This window comes from Crinia signifera, chromosome 4, assembly GCF_055691185.1.
Source record: "Crinia signifera chromosome 4, ASM5569118v1, whole genome shotgun sequence".
Lineage (NCBI taxonomy): Eukaryota > Metazoa > Chordata > Amphibia > Anura > Myobatrachidae > Crinia > Crinia signifera.
The window spans coordinates 218,981,922-219,002,506 of NC_139220.1; the positions used below are offsets into that span (position 1 = coordinate 218,981,922).

A 20,585-nucleotide genomic window follows, 5' to 3' on the forward strand; every position below is an offset into this window, starting at 1 on the left:
CCCTAAAGGTTTTGGGTTTTGGGTTTTGGGTTCTGATTTTTTTGAAAAAAGCATAAAAATGGTTAAAATCGCATAATTTAGGTGTTTTTTTGCTCCTATGCTATTATTAACCCCAATAGCTTTCTTCTCCACTCATTTACAGTCTATTCTGAACACCTCACACCTCACAATATTGTTTTTAGGCCAAAATGTTGCACCGAGGTAGCTGGATGACTATGATAAGCAAGACAAATGGGCGGCACAAACACGTGGCCCATCTAGGAGTGGCACTGCAGTGGCAGATAGAAAAACTAGGCCCCAAAGAGCACATAATTCAAAAGAAAAAAAGAGGTGCAAGATGGAATTGTCCTTGGGCCCTCCCACCCAAACTAGGCCCCAAAGAGCACATAATTCAAAAGAAAAAAAGAGGTGCAAGATGGAATTGTCCTTGGGCCCTCCTACCCAAACTAGGCCCCAAAGAGCACATAATTCAAAAGAAAAAAAGAGGTGCAAGATGGAATTGTCCTTTGGCCCTCCCACCCAACCTAGGCCCCAAAGAGCACATAATTCAAAAGAAAAAAAGAGGTGCAAGATGGAATTGTCCTTGGGCCCTCCCACCCAAACTAGGCCCCAAAGAGCACATAATTCAAAAGAAAAAAAGAGGTGCAAGATGGAATTGTCCTTGGGCCCTCCCACCCAAACTAGGCCCCAAAGAGCACATAATTCAAAAGAAAAAAAGAGGTGCAAGATGGAATTGTCCTTGGGCCCTCCCACCCAAACTAGGCCCCAAAGAGCACATAATTCAAAAGAAAAAAAGAGGTGCAAGATGGAATTGTCCTTGGGCCCTCCCACCCACCCTTATGTTGTGTAAACAGGACACGCACACTTTAACAAAGCAATCATTTCAGCCACAGGGTCTGCCACACGACTGTGGCTGAAATGATTGGTTCGTTTGGGCCCCCACATCACAAGCTGCCATTTAATATGTCCCTGCACAAACTGGCTCTACAGAGGCAAAAGGTCGTCCTCATCCTCATCCAGCAATTCCTCACCACCATCAGTATCTTGTTCTTCCTCACCCTCACAGAGTATTAATTCGTCCCCGCTGGAATCCACCACCACAGGTTCCTGTGTACTTTGTGGACGCTGGTCTTTCTCGTAGAATTGATAATTCATTTTTATGAACATCATCTTCTCCACATTATTTGGAAGCAACCTCCTACGCTTATTGCTGACAAGGTTCCCAGCTGCACTAAAAACTCTTTCGGAGTACACACTGGAGGAAGGGCAACTGAGGTAATATAGAGCCAGTTTGTACAGGGGCTTCCAAACTTCCTTTTTTTTCTGCCAGTACTGGTAAGGACTCTCTGACATGCCTACTTGGGTGCTGTCACCCATATAATCCTCCACCATTCTGTCAATGGTGATAGCATCATAGGCAGTGGCAGTAGACCTGTCAGAAATTGTTGGAAGGTCCTTCAGCCCAGACCAAATGTCCAAACTTGGTCCTTTATCACCACCAGCGGGGGGTTTAGGAAATCGCAGTTGTTTCCTGGCAGAACCAGTTGCTGGAGAAAATGAAGGAGAAGGTGCTGCTGAGTCACTTTCCACTTCAGAAGATGACAGTTTTCTCACCAGCAGTTCTTTGCACTTCTGCAGGCTTGTGTCCGCCGGAAAGAGTGACACCACGTAGGCTTTAAACCGAGGATCGAGCACGGTGGCCAAAATGTACTCCTCTGATTTCAACATTTGTACCACCCTCGAATCCTGGCAAAGCGTATGAAGGACTTTATCCACAAGTCCCACATGCTTAGAGGACTCGCTCCGTCTCAGCTCCTCCTTCACTTTCTCCAACTGTTTCTGCAAAAGCCTGATGAGGGGAATGACCTGACTCAAGCTGGCAGTGTCTGAACTGACTTCACGTGTGGCAAGTTCGAAGGGTTGGAGAATCTTGCACAACACTGAAATCATTCTCCACTGTGCTTGAGTCAGGTGCATACCCCCTCCTTTGCCTATGTCATAGGTGGATGTATAGGCTTGAATGGCCCTTTGCTGCTCCTCCATCCTCTGAAGCATATAGAGGGTTGAGTTCCACCGCGTTACGACCTCTTGCTTCAGCTGATGGAGGGGCAGGTTCAACAGTGTTTGCTGCCGCTCCAGTCTTTGGCATGCAGCCGCCGAATGCCGAAAGTGGCCAGAAATTTTTCGGGCCACCGAAAGAGTCTCCTGCACAGCTCTGTTGTCTCTTAGAAAACTCTGGACCACCAAATTTATCGTGTGAGCAAAACAGGGCACATGCTGGAATTTGCCCTGCTTTAATGCCCGCACGATATTGCTGGCATTGTCTGACACCACAAATCCCCAGGAGAGTCTAAGAGGGGTAAGCCATTGCCCAATGATTACCCTCAGTTTCTGTAAGAGGTTATCGGCGGTGTGCCTCTTACGGAAAGCGGTTACACACAACGTAGCCTGCCTAGGAAGGAGCTGGCATTTCCTAGGTCCTACTACTGGTGCTGCTGCTGTTGTTGCTGCTGGACAAGGCGATTCATCTACCCAGTGGGCTGTCACGGTCATGTAATCCCTAGTCTGCCCTTTTCCACTTGTCCACATGTCCGTTGTTAAGTGGACAGTGGGTATGACCGCATTTTTCAGGGCACTGAGAACACTTTTATGCACTTCACTGTACAGCTTCGGTATCGCCTGTCTAGCGAAGTGGAATCTTGACGGTATTTTGTAACGGGGACACACTAAGTCCATCAATCGTCTAAATCCTATTCCAGCAGTTATGGACACCGGAAGCACATCTAATACAATCAGATCTGCTAAGGCCTCAGTTACCCGCTTTGCCATTGGATGACTGCTGTCATACTTCATCTTCATGGCAAAGGACTGTTGGACAGTCAATTGCTTAGTGAAAGAAGTGTTCCGACTTCCCCTCCGGGATGATGAACGACTCCCAGCAGCAACAGCAGCAGCGGCAGCAGTAGGAGGCGTAGCAATGCAGGATCCTCCAGAAGAATCCCGGATAGGAGAGGAGTCAGTCAGGCAAGTAACATGGCCTATAGGACTACTCCCAATCCTCATTGAGGATGAAATTGACGAGGAGGGACTTTGCGGTGTGGTTGGGCACGTGGACACAACAGGACAAAGGGATTTAGTTGTCCCTGGACTGTGTACATTCTTAGCCACAGTTTCTGAACTAAACAGCAACTTATGAACGCTCTTCAAGTGACGTAGAAGGGAGGATGTCCCTAGGTGGGAAACGTCCTTACCCCTGCTTATTTGAGCTTTGCATAAGCTACATATGGCAAAACAATTGTTGGACGGTTTGGGATAAAAATAATTCCAGACCGAAGAGGTGGATTTATTGGTCTTCTGTCCAGGCATGGTGATGCCCTTTGGAATCTCACGGACAACAACTGTCTTGCCCGGTGCCTCATTTAAGCAAACCACATCAGCATCGTCCTCCTCGTCAATTTCTCCCTCAGCACCAGCTTCATCAATATCCTCCTCCTGGTGTACAACACTGACACCTTCATTATCGACATCTGCAACTGCACTGTCTGTGATCCTTCCAGCACATGCAGAGGGTGTGCTGCGAATGCTGAAAGGAGCCTCCTCTTCCCGTACAGTGATGGGAAGGTCAGGCATCGCAACCACCAACACCCTTGGACTCTCCGCTGGGATTTGTGATACCATGTCTTCTTTGGAAGGCAGAGTTGTTTTCTGGATTCTTGTTGGTGACCGCTTAACTCTCTTAAATTTTAAAGTGGGAGAAGGAGGAGGAGGAGGACTTTGATCATCTTCTGAAGCTGAGCCACTAGTCATGAACATAGGCCATGGCCGTAGCCGTTCCTTGCCACTCCGTGTTGTAAATGGCACACTGGCAACTTTACGTTTCTCATCCAATGATTTGCTTTTTCTTTTTAAGGGCCTTTTACTCAACTTTGGCTTTTTGGATTTTACATGCCCTCTACTTTGACACTGGGCATCGGCCTTGGCAGACGACGTTGATGGCATTTCATCGTCTATGTCATGATGACTAGTGGCATCAGCTTCAGAAGCACGACGAAGCGGCTCCTCATCTTTTCCCATTTTTTTATCCTCCATATTTTGGATATCTAACGGTAGGCAGCGGTGTCAGCAAACTGGATACCGAGATATCAGCTGGTTGTCACTAGCCAGTGACAACAGCAGCAAGATACAATATTTATTTTGTGTATATACTGCGATATACTGGTAGGTAACACAACAAGTGGCGTCAGCAAACCGGAGTTATTTACTGCGATATCTACCGGTAGGCAGCGGTGTCAGCAAACTGGATACCGAGATATCAGCTGGTTGTCACTAGCCAGTGACAACAGCAGCAAGATACAATATTTATTTTGTGTATATACTGCGATATACTGGTAGGTAACACAACAAGTGGCGTCAGCAAACCGGAGTTATTTACTGCGATATCTAACGGTAGGCAGCGGTGTCAGAAAACTGGATACCGAGATATCAGCTGGTTGTCACTAGCCAGTGACAACAGCAGCAAGATACAATATTTATTTTGTGTATATACTGCGATATACTGGTAGGTAACACAACAAGTGGCGTCAGCAAACCGGAGTTATTTACTGCAATATCTACCGGTAGGCAGCGGTGTCAGCAAACTGGATACCGAGATATCAGCTGGTTGTCACTAGCCAGTGACAACAGCAGCAAGATACAATATTTATTTTGTGTATATACTGCGATATACTGGTAGGTAACACAAGTGGCGTCAGCAAACCGGAGTTATTTACTGCGATATCTACCGGTAGGCAGCGGTGTCAGCAAACTGGATACCGAGATATCAGCTGGTTGTCACTAGCCAGTGACAACAGCAGCAAGATACAATATTTATTTTGTGTATATACTGCGATATACTGGTAGGTAACACAACAAGTGGCGTCAGCAAACCGGAGTTATTTACTGCGATATCTAACGGTAGGCAGCGGTGTCAGAAAACTGGATACCGAGATATCAGCTGGTTGTCACTAGCCAGTGACAACAGCAGCAAGATACAATATTTATTTTGTGTATATACTGCGATATACTGGTAGGTAACACAACAAGTGGCGTCAGCAAACCGGAGTTATTTACTGCGATATCTACCGGTAGGCAGCGGTGTCAGCAAACTGGATACCGAGATATCAGCTGGTTGTCACTAGCCAGTGACAACAGCAGCAAGATACAATATTTATTTTGTGTATATACTGCGATATACTGGTAGGTAACACAAGTGGCGTCAGCAAACCGGAGTTATTTACTGCGATATCTAACGGTAGGCAGCGGTGTCAGCAAACTGGATACCGAGATATCAGCTGGTTGTCACTAGCCAGTGACAACAGCAGCAAGATACAATATTTATTTTGTGTATATACTGCGATATACTGGTAGGTAACACAACAAGTGGCGTCAGCAAACCGGAGTTATTTACTGCGATATCTAACGGTAGGCAGCAGTGTCAGAAAACTGGATACCGAGATATCAGCTGGTTGTCACTAGCCAGTGACAACAGCAGCAAGATACAATATTTATTTTGTGTATATACTGCGATATACTGGTAGGTAACACAACAAGTGGCGTCAGCAAACCGGAGTTATTTACTGCGATATCTAACGGTAGGCAGCGGTGTCAGCAAACTGGATACCGAGATATCAGCTGGTTGTCACTAGCCAGTGACAACAGCAGCAAGATACAATATTTATTTTGTGTATATACTGCGATATACTGGTAGGTAACACAACAAGTGGCGTCAGCAAACCGGAGTTATTTACTGCGATATCTACCGGTAGGCAGCGGTGTCAGCAAACTGGATACCGAGATATCAGCTGGTTGTCACTAGCCAGTGACAACAGCAGCAAGATACAATATTTATTTTGTGTATATACTGCGATATACTGGTAGGTAACACAACAAGTGGCGTCAGCAAACCGGAGTTATTTACTGCGATATCTACCGGTAGGCAGCGGTGTCAGCAAACTGGATACCGAGATATCAGCTGGTTGTCACTAGCCAGTGACAACAGCAGCAAGATACAATATTTATTTTGTGTATATACTGCGATATACTGGTAGGTAACACAAGTGGCGTCAGCAAACCGGAGTTATTTACTGCGATATCTAACGGTAGGCAGCGGTGTCAGCAAACTGGATACCGAGATATCAGCTGGTTGTCACTAGCCAGTGACAACAGCAGCAAGATACAATATTTATTTTGTGTATATACTGCGATATACTGGTAGGTAACACAACAAGTGGCGTCAGCAAACCGGAGTTATTTACTGCGATATCTAACGGTAGGCAGCGGTGTCAGAAAACTGGATACCGAGATATCAGCTGGTTGTCACTAGCCAGTGACAACAGCAGCAAGATACAATATTTATTTTGTGTATATACTGCGATATACTGGTAGGTAACACAACAAGTGGCGTCAGCAAACCGGAGTTAAAAATTTAATTACTGCGATATCTAACGGCAGCCAGTGGTGTCAGCAACAACAACAACTTATAATTATTTTTTTTATATTTTTATATATTTTTTATTTTTTTTTATATACTTTGAGAGGTAGGTACTAGGTAGTGGCACTGGCAACAACAGAGGTGACTGCCTGGTAGGTGTTTACTACCGTATAACAGGTAGCCAGGCAGCACAAAAACCCCTCTCCGGCAGCACAATAAAAATTAAACCCCCTCTGTCTGTAGTACTCTGTAGCAGCAGCACAGTGACACAACACAACGCTCCAGCAATATAGAAAAAAAAAACCCTCTCCGGCAGCACAATAAAAATTATTAAACCCCCTCTGTCTGTACTCTGTAGCAGCAGCACAGTGACACAACACAACGCTCCAGCAATATAGGAAAAAAAACCCCTCTCCGGCAGCACAATAAAAATTATTAAACCCCCTCTGTCTGACTCTGTACTCTGTAGCAGCAGCTCTGTAGCAGCAGCACAGTGACACACACAACACAACGCTCCAGCAATAAAGGAAAAAAAACCCCTCTCTGGCAGCACTGCTCCCTGCTCTGCGTCTCCCCACAGAATGAAGATGGCGGCGGCGGGTCCCGGCTTTTAAGGGATCCGGATCTCGCGAGAATCCGACGTCACCAACGTGACGTCGGGCCTCGATTTCGGATCCGGGCCTGCGCGGGAGTCCGCGGACGTCCTGGATCCGGATTCGGATTCAGGACGTCCGTGCGGGTCCGGATCTCGGAGATCCGGACCCGCTCATCCCTAATTTTTATATTACCCAATGTGAACCCCTCTCTGCACATTTAACATTTGCCTGATCTGCAGCACAAATGCTGTTTGCTTTTGCGATCTACAAAAACAGGGGGGTTTGTCAATCGCACAGGAAGGTATCGATTATATTGATAGGACCCCTATACACCTATATACATGGTATTATTTATTGATTGTGGGGTGTGCTGCCATTGGACAATGAATAGAATACAATAGGAAGGAAAGAAAAGATTGTCACTAATTCGGCGCACCTGAGAGAAAGAATTTACTTAAAATATAGCTTTTATTGGTTTATTTATTAAGAACTGCGACATATAAAAACACAAAAATAAAGGTAAGACAGGGTAAGTATAAAAGGGGATTTGACCCCGCGTAGTGTGTCCCCTCTATCCCCAACAGGTCTATGGTAATTCTTAATAAAAGATACTGTAGGATTGGATCAGCGCTTTTGATTGTTGGGTATTCTTAAGATACCTTCTAATTGGTTACAGGGCGAGTGATAAGTATATGTGTGGTGCTATTTCCAGCGTTTTGACAGTTTGCTGCGATATAGCCAGGTATATTATATCTCGCTGTTGTTTGATAGGGCACATACAATAAATTGTTTACAGAAACACAATGTGTACCCCTTGAATCATCGGCTGTATATATATTTTTGCCGGGGGTATTGTTGTTAATGTCTGTTGTGCTGATATCTGCTGGAAGCACTTTATTCGCACAATGTGTATGGTGCTGTTTCCAGCGATTTCACAATTTATTGAGATGTTGCCAGGTGTATTGTGTCTCACTGTGTAGGTGAGGCACGTACAATAAGTTATCTAGGAAAAACAGCAAAGTATACCCCTTAAATCAGCGGCTATATATATTTTTACCGGGGGTATTGCTGTTTATACCTAGAATAAACTGGAAGCACTTCACTATAATCGTTCAAGAGTGATACACAGGATGCACCCTGTTTGGTATGCACCCTTTGATGCTGCGTCTAATGCCGGCTTCTCCCTGAGTAATGGGAGAGAGTCGTGCAGGGCGCTCAAAGTTCAAGCGCTACACTGTAAGTGCAGTCTGTGTCCCGGCTTTCTCTCCGTGTGTTAGGGAGAGCCGCGCCGGACACCGATTGCAAGTGTGCCTTTGCTGCACGGGGGTGTCGGGTCTCTGTGGTATCACTAGCAGTGAATGCTCAGGTGATCCACACCCAGACGCCCGTGACTCGCCTCTGATACGTATTGCGCTGCCAATCTATCTAGGTACAGATCAAAATATACATTTCAGTGGGGAGGGGAAAGAGGGGATTTAAACACACTAGGTGTGTTTGGTCGACGCGCGTGTCGCCACCAGCTTCATCAGGACCAGGAGATATCAGCACAACAGACATTAACAACAATACCCCCGGCAAAAATATATATACAGCCGATGATTCAAGGGGTACACATTGTGTTTCTGTAAACAATTTATTGTATGTGCCCTATCAAACAACAGCGAGATATAATATACCTGGCTATATCGCAGCAAACTGTCAAAATGCTGGGTTTTGTAGTGCTGCGCTCTGCCTAAGTATTAAAGTGTGTGTGTGGTCATAATAACAGTCCGTTATTGAAATTGAAAAAAAACACACTTTACTGGTAAATCAAGGTGCGAATTGACATACACATGCAAAATTTAAAGATAAAATATAGATGAAAGTCAAATCATAAACTTAAATACATACATAGTCTGCAAGTATTGTTGCAGCACAAGTGGATAATAATTTAAATAAGCAACAGTTGCCGATATGTTCACAAACTCCCAAGGAGTCAGATTGGTGATCTGTCCTGGTTGGGCAGTGTGTACGCTCTTGCGGAGCTGTTGCTTTGAAATGTAAATTTCACGTCAGAGATGAGACACAACCTTAGGTTGTTAATAGCAACGGGGGAAGGTGAGTTGCAGATGGTAATTGGCAGTCTCGGAATGGTACTGAGCGCGGCGTCCCGCTAACTCAGATGTACTTTGAACAGATCTTCAGGTACCCCTTTAGATGTTAAGAATGTGTTGGTTTTCGGAGGAGCTGTGGATGGTGCATGTAGGTAAGCCAGGTAAGCTAGTGCACCCACCGATGTTTGCTGTGCGTGTGTGGAGACACAACGCACAGCACCTCGGTCCTTTGGTGACTGCCTGTTTCAAGGATGTGGACCGCGCCGCCTGAGTCACCTTCGGTCACTCGTGCGCCGCGCACCGACCTCCTTGCCTGGGAGTCCTCCTGCCTCTCGTCACACTGGACTACCTCCTACTTACCCGTCCTCACAGTAACTGCGTCCGGCTGTCTTAGCTTCCGCTCCGTCTCCGTTCTGCTTGCAGCTTGTCAGTTTGCTGCAGCACCGCGGGAAATTGCGGGATGGTTTGATGTTCTCCTCTCTGGTGTGGAACAGTCCAAATGTCTAATGGATATCACTCCCAACGCATTTCGGCCTTATTAGCCTTCTTCTAGGGAGATAAATGTATGTCCAAAGTTGCAGTTTTTATCTGTCCCTCCGTTTAAACAAACTGTCTGTCATTGGTTCATTTCAGTATGTTCTCATTGGTTCATTTCCTTACTTGTGCATGATTGGTTAGGTCATGTGTCAATCATGATTGACATGTTCAAGTCTGTTGCTAATCAGTTGATTAGTTAAACAGTGTGTAGATTGCCGTGGCAGGCTGTCTTCACATTCTGGTAACCAATTAATGAAAACTTTTTCTTTGTATTCATAATCCTAACAGTTTTACACTTAGTCATAAAAAATTGGTTTTATAAGTAATGTTTTAACGAATGTTGGATTATGTTCTAATTATGCATTGCTGCAACATCTTAATCATTTCTTACCCACTATTGCTTTTACCTCATTATCTAGATTTAAGCCTCTGGGTTTCAAGGTTTTTAGTGTATACATCCACTTTAGCTCTAGCTTGTTAATTTTAAGTGTGAAGTCGCCCCCTCTCCAGTTTTGTTTCACTTCTTGAATGCCTATAAACCTCAAAGTGCTAGGGTCCCCATTGTGGTGGTCACAGAAATGTTTAGAGAGATTATGTTCCTCATGTTTTTTCTTTATGTTACGTACATGTTCTGCTATTCTGGTTTTGAGTGTCCTTGTTGTTCTGCCTACGTATTGTTTATGGCACCCACATTCCATATGATAGATTACCCCCTTACTGTTGCATGTGATCCTGTTCTTGATTATGAATGTCTCTTGTGTGATGGATGATTTAAATTCAGTAATTGGTTTGGTTGATTTTATTTGCTGGTTGGTACATCCTACACATGTCCCGCAGTGGAAGAAGCCTTTACTGGGTTGGCTAGTGCCTATTGTTGTCTGTGTTTTAGTCTTGGGGGGAATGTGGTTGGTGACAAGTTTACTCCTGATGTCTGGGGCTTTCCTGAATACCACTCTAGGTTGTTTAGGCAAAATGTCAGATAGTGTTTCGTCTTCCAATAGTAATGGCCAGTGTTTCCTAAGGCTTTTTTGTAGTATTTTGGATTCCTTAGAATACTGTGTGATAAATAATGTCTCTTGGTATGTGTCTGATTTCTTTTTTTTGTAGCTTAGAAGGTCCTTTCTGTCTATAGTTTCTACTTCTTGTATTGCTAGCTGTAAGTCTTTCTCTTTGTAGTCTTTCTCTCTGAATTGGTCTGCCATTATTCTACTTTGTTCTATAAAGTCTTCATGTTTCGAGCAGTTACGTTTTACTCTTATAAATTGGCTCTTTGGTATCGATTGTAGCCAGCTCGGGTGGTGCCAGCTGCTTGACCTTATGAAACTGTTAACATCGACTGATTTCCTAAATGTGTTGGTATGAATTTGGTTATTTTCTATAAAGATGTTCAGATCTAAAAATTGTACATTCGTCTTACTGTACTGCGTGGTGAAAACTAGATTGTTGTGGTTGTTATTCATGGATGTCAGAAAATTTTGTAGTGATAATTCGTCCCCTCTCCAAATGAATATGACGTCATCTATGAATCTATTCCAGAGCACGAGATTCTCCCCCGGGCCGTCCGTACCCCATATGTGCTGGTCCTCCCACCAGCTCATAAAGAGGTTTGCGTACCCCGGGGCGAATCTCGTGCCCATAGCTGTGCCAGTTGTCTGCAGGTAAAAATTGTTCTCGAACCAGACATAATTGTGTTTTAAAATGAAATTGATACTGTGCAAAATAAATTCAATTTGGTCTTGTGGGATTGTTTGGTCTTTTGTTAAATGGTATGCAATGCTGTTGACACCCTGGTCGTGATTTATTACACTATACAATGAACTCACATCTGATGTTGCTAACCAAAAATTGTCTCCCCATGAGGTGTCTTGTAGTATTTTTAGAATGTGTGTTGTGTCTCGGATATATGATCGCTGTTGTTGTACGTATGGCTGTAGGAAGGTGTCCAGATATTGTGATAGGTTTGAAGTTAATGAATTGATAACTGATATTATTGGTCTGCCGGGGGGTGATGTTACATTTTTATGAACTTTTGGTAAATAATAAAAAACGGGTATTACGGGGTTTTGTGTTTGAATGAATTTAAGTTCCTGTGGGTTGATGATTCCCTTATCGCTCCCTGTTTTTATGTGTTTGTCCAGTTCTTGTTTGAATTTTAGTGTTGGATCTCCCTTTAATTTGGTATAGGTGGTTGTGTCATCTAGTATCCTATGCGCCTCCTTCAGATAGTCTTCTTTATTCAAGATTACTATCCCCCCCCCCCTTTATCTGCTGATTTTATGATTATTGCTTTGTTGTCTTGTAAATGTTTTAGTGCTTGTTCCTCTTTTTTAGTGATGTTTCTCTGTGTTGGTTTGTACTTGATGTTTTCAATGTCACGTTCTACCATTTTAACAAAAGCATCTATCTGAGGTCCTTTCATGTAGCTGGGGTAGAAATTAGATGCTGGTTTTAACTCTGTGTGTTTGTAGGTGCCTTGTGTTTCCTCATTTCTTACTGCTACAGGGGTGGTGTTTGAAAAAAACTTTTTTAAGGTCAATTTTCTGGTGAAATTATGCAGATCTAAATATGTCTGAAATTTGTCTAATTTATGTGTAGGGGCAAATTTGAGCCCTTTGTCTAGGATTTTCAATTGTTGTTGTGTGAGGGTACAATTGCTTAAATTGAATATCCCTTTTCCTATTTCTGTTGTCTCGTCTTTCTTATCTTTTTTATCATTGTTCTTGTTGTTGTTCTCTCCCCCCCTGCACCCCCTTCTGGTTTTGTTCGTTTTTTTCTTTCCTGTCTTGGTGGTTTCTTTTTGTTCCCTTCCAGAGGGGTTTGTTTGCCTAAAAAAATAATTTGTGTTTGGGAAGCACATGGTTCAATGTGTTGGTCCTCTGTCTGTGTTTTGTCTGGGGTACTAGTGTCCAAATCTTCTATGGTGTCTTGTATACTGTTAATCTCTGTGAGTAGACTTTTTTCCCACCCCTTCCCAAGTGAGAGTCTGGCTAGATGGTCGTAGTTGCTATGCTGTTCAGCTGTGTCGTCTTCTTCTACCTCGTGAACCGAAAAGGAATGTTCGGACACGGTTAAGTCTATACTCTCTTGTGTGGTGTCGTTGTCTTTGTGTATATTGGATGGTTGTTTAGTGTGTATTCTCGTCATGTATTGTTGGTAAGTGAGGTTCAATTTCTTGTAGATGGGTGTTTTGATCTTAGTCTTTGTTGATTTATTTTTAAAGATTGGAGTGGATTTGTTTTTTTTGTGTGTGGTTGGTAGTTGGTTTGATACCAAACTACTCTGGTGGGAGGTACAAACATTGAAACTATATGAACAGAATCAAATTGTACCAAAAGGACTGATTATCAAGAAACTACCGACACATAGCACAGAAGACTACTTATTTATGAACAAATGGAATAAGACACTTAAACAATGCTCATTAGAACTCATAAAATTACTGATTGAGACCAATAGCGACAGACTGGAAAGTGTAGAGCTAGAGATCAACCAACTTGAAACAGAACTTGAACCATACAAAGACCAACCAGAATTTATTACATTGACAGAACTCACAAAAAAATAGGTTACTACAAGGAGAAAATAAACTTATCGAGATTAAAAAGAAAAAGATATTAAGAGACAAGTTTGGTATCAAACCAACTACCAACCACACACAAAAAAACAAATCCACTCCAATCTTTAAAAATAAATCAACAAAGACTAAGATCAAAACACCCATCTACAAGAAATTGAACCTCACTTACCAACAATACATGACGAGAATACACACTAAACAACCATCCAATATACACAAAGACAACGACACCACACAAGAGAGTATAGACTTAACCGTGTCCGAACATTCCTTTTCGGTTCACGAGGTAGAAGAAGACGACACAGCTGAACAGCATAGCAACTACGACCATCTAGCCAGACTCTCACTTGGGAAGGGGTGGGAAAAAAGTCTACTCACAGAGATTAACAGTATACAAGACACCATAGAAGATTTGGACACTAGTACCCCAGACAAAACACAGACAGAGGACCAACACATTGAACCATGTGCTTCTCAAACACAAATTCTTTTTTTAGGCAAACAAACCCCTCTGGAAGGGAACAAAAAGAAACCACCAAGACAGGAAAGAAAAAAACGAACAAAACCAGAAGGTGGTGCAGGGGGGGAGAGAACAACAACAAGAACAATGATAAAAAAGATAAGAAAGACGAGACAACAGAAATAGGAAAAGGGATATTCAATTTAAGCAATTGTACCCTCACACAACAACAATTGAAAATCCTAGACAAAGGGCTCAAATTTGCCCCTACACATAAATTAGACAAATTTCAGACATATTTAGATCTGCATAATTTCACCAGAAAATTGACCTTAAAAAAGTTTTTTTCAAACACCACCCCTGTAGCAGTAAGAAATGAGGAAACACAAGGCACCTACAAACACACAGAGTTCAAACCAGCATCTAATTTCTACCCCAGCTACATGAAAGGACCTCAGATAGATGCTTTTGTTAAAATGGTAGAACGTGACATTGAAAACATCAAGTACAAACCAACACAGAGAAACATCACTAAAAAAGAGGAACAAGCACTAAAACATTTACAAGACAACAAAGCAATAATCATAAAATCAGCAGATAAAGGGGGGGGGGATAGTAATCTTGAATAAAGAAGACTATCTGAAGGAGGCGCATAGGATACTAGATGACACAACCACCTATACCAAATTAAAGGGAGATCCAACACTAAAATTCAAACAAGAACTGGACAAACACATAAAAACAGGGAGCGATAAGGGAATCATCAACCCACAGGAACTTAAATTCATTCAAACACAAAACCCCGTAATACCCGTTTTTTATTATTTACCAAAAGTTCATAAAAATGTAACATCACCCCCCGGCAGACCAATAATATCAGGTATCAATTCATTAACTTCAAACCTATCACAATATCTGGACACCTTCCTACAGCCATACGTACAACAACAGCGATCATATATCCGAGACACAACACACATTCTAAAAATACTACAAGACACCTCATGGGGAGACAATTTTTGGTTAGCAACATCAGATGTGAGTTCATTGTATAGTGTAATAAATCACGACCAGGGTGTCAACAGCATTGCATACCATTTAACAAAAGACCAAACAATCCCACAAGACCAAATTGAATTTATTTTGCACAGTATCAATTTCATTTTAAAACACAATTATGTCTGGTTCGAGAACAATTTTTACCTGCAGACAACTGGCACAGCTATGGGCACGAGATTCGCCCCGGGGTACGCAAACCTCTTTATGAGCTGGTGGGAGGACCAGCACATATGGGGTACGGACGGCCCGGGGGAGAATCTCGTGCTCTGGAATAGATTCATAGATGACGTCATATTCATTTGGAGAGGGGACGAATTATCACTACAAAATTTTCTGACATCCATGAATAACAACCACAACAATCTAGTTTTCACCACGCAGTACAGTAAGACGAATGTACAATTTTTAGATCTGAACATCTTTATAGAAAATAACCAAATTCATACCAACACATTTAGGAAATCAGTCGATGTTAACAGTTTTATAAGGTCAAGCAGCTGGCACCACCCGAGCTGGCTACAATCGATACCAAAGAGCCAATTTATAAGAGTAAAACGTAACTGCTCGAAACATGAAGACTTTATAGAACAAAGTAGAATAATGGCAGACCAATTCAGAGAGAAAGACTACAAAGAGAAAGACTTACAGCTAGCAATACAAGAAGTAGAAACTATAGACAGAAAGGACCTTCTAAGCTACAAAAAAAAGAAATCAGACACATACCAAGAGACATTATTTATCACACAGTATTCTAAGGAATCCAAAATACTACAAAAAAGCCTTAGGAAACACTGGCCATTACTATTGGAAGACGAAACACTATCTGACATTTTGCCTAAACAACCTAGAGTGGTATTCAGGAAAGCCCTAGACATCAGGAGTAAACTTGTCACCAACCACATTCCCCCCAATACTAAAACACAGACAACAATAGGCACTAGCCAACCCAGTAAAGGCTTCTTCCACTGCGGGACATGTGTAGGATGTACCAACCAGCAAATAAAATCAACCAAACCAATTACTGAATTTAAATCATCCATCACACAAGAGACATTCATAATCAAGAACAGGATCACATGCAACAGTAAGGGGGTAATCTATCATATGGAATGTGGGTGCCATAAACAATACGTAGGCAGAACAACAAGGACACTCAAAACCAGAATAGCAGAACATGTACGTAACATAAAGAAAAAACATGAGGAACATAATCTCTCTAAACATTTCTGTGACCACCACAATGGGGACCCTAGCACTTTGAGGTTTATAGGCATTCAAGAAGTGAAACAAAACTGGAGAGGGGGCGACTTCACACTTAAAATTAACAAGCTAGAGCTAAAGTGGATGTATACACTAAAAACCTTGAAACCCAGAGGCTTAAATCTAGATAATGAGGTAAAAGCAATAGTGGGTAAGAAATGATTAAGATGTTGCAGCAATGCATAATTAGAACATAATCCAACATTCGTTAAAACATTACTTATAAAACCAATTTTTTATGACTAAGTGTAAAACTGTTAGGATTATGAATACAAAGCAAAAGTTTTCATTAATTGGTTACCAGAATGTGAAGACAGCCTGCCACGGCAATCTACACACTGTTTAACTAATCAACTGATTAGCAACAGACTTGAACATGTCAATCATGATTGACACATGACCTAACCAATCATGCACAAGCAAGGAAATGAACCAATGAGAACATACGGAAATGAACCAATGACAGACAGTTTGTTTAAACGGAGGGACAGATAAAAACTGCAACTTTGGACATACATTTATCTCCCTAGAAGAAGGCTAATAAGGCCGAAACGCGTTGGGGTGATATCCATTAGACATTTGGACTGTTCCACACCAGAGAGGAGAACATCAAACCATCCCGCAATTTCCCGCGGTGCTGCAGCAAACTGACAAGCTGCAAGCAGAACGGAGACGGAGCAGAAGCTAAGACAGCCGGACGCAGTTACTGTGAGGACGGGTAAGTAGGAGGTAGTCCAGTGTGACGAGAGGCAGGAGGACTCCCAGGCAAGGAGGTCGGTGCGCGGCGCACGAGTGACCGAAGGTGACTCAGGCGGCGCGGTCCACATCCTTGAAACAGGCAGTCACCAAAGGACCGAGGTGCTGTGCGTTGTGTCTCCACACACGCACAGCAAACATCGGTGGGTGCACTAGCTTACCTGGCTTACCTACATGCACCATCCACAGCTCCTCCGAAAACCAACACATTCTTAACATCTAAAGGGGTACCTGAAGATCTGTTCAAAGTACATCTGAGTTAGCGGGACGCCGCGCTCAGTACCATTCCGAGACTGCCAATTACCATCTGCAACTCACCTTCCCCCGTTGCTATTAACAACCTAAGGTTGTGTCTCATCTCTGACGTGAAATTTACATTTCAAAGCAACAGCTCCGCAAGAGCGTACACACTGCCCAACCAGGACAGATCACCAATCTGACTCCTTGGGAGTTTGTGAACATATCGGCAACTGTTGCTTATTTAAATTATTATCCACTTGTGCTGCAACAATACTTGCAGACTATGTATGTATTTAAGTTTATGATTTGACTTTCATCTATATTTTATCTTTAAATTTTGCATGTGTATGTCAATTCGCACCTTGATTTACCAGTAAAGTGTTTTTTTTTTCAATTTCAATAACAGACTGTTATTATGACCACACACACACTTTAATACTTAGGCAGAGCGCAGCACTACAAAACCCAAATATCTATGTACAAGCAAAGGATTAGTCACCCTTAAAGTGCAGCTGCTAGCCGAACACGATTCAGTGCGCTGATTACAAACCCATTTCTTACTGTCAAAATGCTGGAAATAGCACCACACATATACTTATCACTCGCCCTGTAACCAATTAGAAGGTATCTTAAGAATACCCAACAATCAAAAGCGCTGATCCAATCCTACAGTAGCTTTTGCGATCTATGCATAATCAGGCTGGAGAACACAATATACAGTACTTTTATAGGACATTTTGGTAAAACTGCTTTTAACTTTAACCATTTAATTGTCAAATGTGAATCTTTGTACTGAAAGACAATGGTAGAAGTTTGTCAGTGGCATGCATTTTATTGTGTTGTTCACACATCAGTTACTGCCAATTGTGGGTGAGAAAATGTTGAGTCTTGTGTCTACTTAAGTTACAAACTGTGTCTTCCATATGCGTTAAGTAATATTTTTTCATTTGTGTTTTGCAGTAGCTATAGTTTTTCTTTAGCATATCATAAAATAGCCAACAGCAGGTTTATCTTTGTTAATTCACTGGGGAAGCATTGTTATAATTTATATAAATGCATTCATAGAAAATTGCACATTTGAGAACTTGCATAAACCCCCCTTATGACTTATCAGTTATTTATACTCCTTTATTAAATTATCACCAATATAGTCCACAGGGCAATACATTGAACATACAGGGACTGAGTTGAAAAACAAAGCAAAATAATACCCCTTTCACACTTGCAAAAATATCCTGGGTTTTTGCACCTGAACGCGCATCAACCCGGGATTTAGCTCAGTGTGAAAGGGTCTTGAAAGAATATACCAGGATGAACATCCCGGGATTTCTACCCAGGTCCTGACCTGGGTAGATTCCGGAATCGACCCCGGATGCGGTCAGTGTGAATGGTCCCGTACCCGGGATTGGGTACACAGGACTTTAAAAAAGCTGCTGATTGGAGCTTTCTTGGGCTCATAAATGCTAATGTCATCTTTCAGAGCCCTGGAGCCCATTTCTAATGACATGCATATGTATTTGCAAGGATTTCCCGGGATCAGTGTGAAAGGGGCTGTCCCGGTCGATCCCAGGTCTGAGTGCAGTGTGAAAGGGTACATTCCCATGTAGAGTCCCGGGAAGCATCCGGGAACACATTCCCAGGTATGATCCAGCTCTGCGAGTGTGAAAGGGGTATAAGAAAAAGCAAGTACAGTTACTTTGCATCTGGAAACAACCAAGTTGCAATACAATGGGTGAAATATACACTTATTATTTTGCATTTAGGATAAGTACCGGTATGCTGACTGCTTTTCTTTACACGTAGCTCACAAATCCTGTGCCATTTAGATTTGTATTTGGATGCCCCCCTCTGAGGTCTAAAGCTGCGCACACACTAGACAACACTACAGATATGATGTTGTTCATGATTTCTCTTCAACTCCAGGACAAACGATACAGAGTTCTGCTTTAGTCTTGCCAGAGTTCTGCTTTAGTCTTGCCAGAGTTTTGTTTAAGTCTTGTCTTAGTTCTGTCATAGTCCTTAGTATTCCTGCAAGCACTTCTGCTGGGTGTCCTGTGAAGGCCTGCCTGTGTACCTTGGTTGCAGTCTGAGAGACCCTGCATGAACACAAACCCTGTCTGACAGAGATATGTGCTGGTTTTTCCAGCTTAAGTATTTTAGCTATCCCTGTTAGAGTTTAGCTGTGTGGAGTATATGTCCTCTCTTGTTAGGGGTTCTGCCATCCAGCTTCACACAGGTTATATATTGTCATTATTAACATCTTCATGCATTGTTGCATTTATGCCATTATTCAGGACATACTAAGTTTACAGTACATCCTGCTGTGTCTTTGTAATTAAAAGTGTGGGTGTGAGGAATTACTTATTTGCAGAACATATTTTTTCATGGTTGTATTCCTGGGAGTTCAGTAGAGGATTGCTCCCATATACTTCCACTCAACTCACTGGTGTTTCTGACCACTTGTTGTAATATGTACCACTGTCTGTTTGTTTGTTTCCACGGGTTTTAGTCAGTTAGCCTTTTTTCCGTCTCTCAATCTCGGTTGATGCATTGTCCTACATAAGACCTGGGGGCATCGGCGGTTGGAGCAGGCCTAACTCACTCCTTCAGATGTGGCTGCTATAGGTGAAGTCTAGCACTGCATGCATCAATCAACCACTGGGAGAGACAACAGAGTCAGGTGTGGTGCGTGGTCAGTCTCCCTCCGTATTTGCACACTGGGACTCCCCAGAGTCCTAATAGACAGAAAGCGTAACTGAACTGTCCTTTGCAAACCTGCAAGAGAATTGCAAATGGATCAATAATCGGCATCCACTCGCAACCCATTGAAAGATTATACTGTTTGTCCAAATGTGAGTAATGCTGGCCGTACACCTGAACCACCTGCATAACACCTGATCGGATGCAGGTCATAAGTGCGATCGAATGAGAGATCGTATGTGCTTTAAAAGCACATATTGGGTGAGATCTAATAGGATGAGAGATTCAGAAAGTGAGAAATTTGGTAAGAAATCTCCAGTTTTTTAAAGAGGTAATCATTTACGCTGCAAAACCAGTTTGCTTTTGAAGTGCAAATGATTGCCGCTTTTAAATACTGGAGAATTACCACAAAATCGCTCACTTTCTGAATCTCTCCTATTAAATCTCACCCATGATCTGCTTATGACCGCAATGAAAACTGACAGATCATACTTGCAGCATGATCTGAGGGCTGACCTTTCGACCTGTGGGACTGCATTCCTCACGATGTGCACACAATCTGTCGCACAACCCATCGAGATTGTACGTTCAGGACTGATATTGTTCAGGTGTATGGCCAGCTGAAGTCTGAGCTGAGGCTTCCACTTATCTGCCGGTGAAACAGGATGGAAGTGGTTATCACTGGTATTACAGACCCTCCTCAGAAACGTCTGGGCAAGCCCGGGTTTTTCTGTCACACGCAGAAAACTTCAGGTTTTTACCCCAAATGCTGGCTTCCTGTCAGTGAAGAGGATTGTGATTACAAACATATGCATTTTCTGTTGTTCATTCCCCTCAC

General features: G+C 42.7%; 1 protein-coding gene across 1 annotated transcript in view; it reads left to right on the forward strand.

Moving 5' to 3' along the window:
* The window catches only part of THSD4 (thrombospondin type 1 domain containing 4), a 708,854-nt gene that overhangs the window by 245,796 nt on the left and 442,473 nt on the right, over window positions 1-20,585 (forward strand). The window lies entirely within an intron of this gene.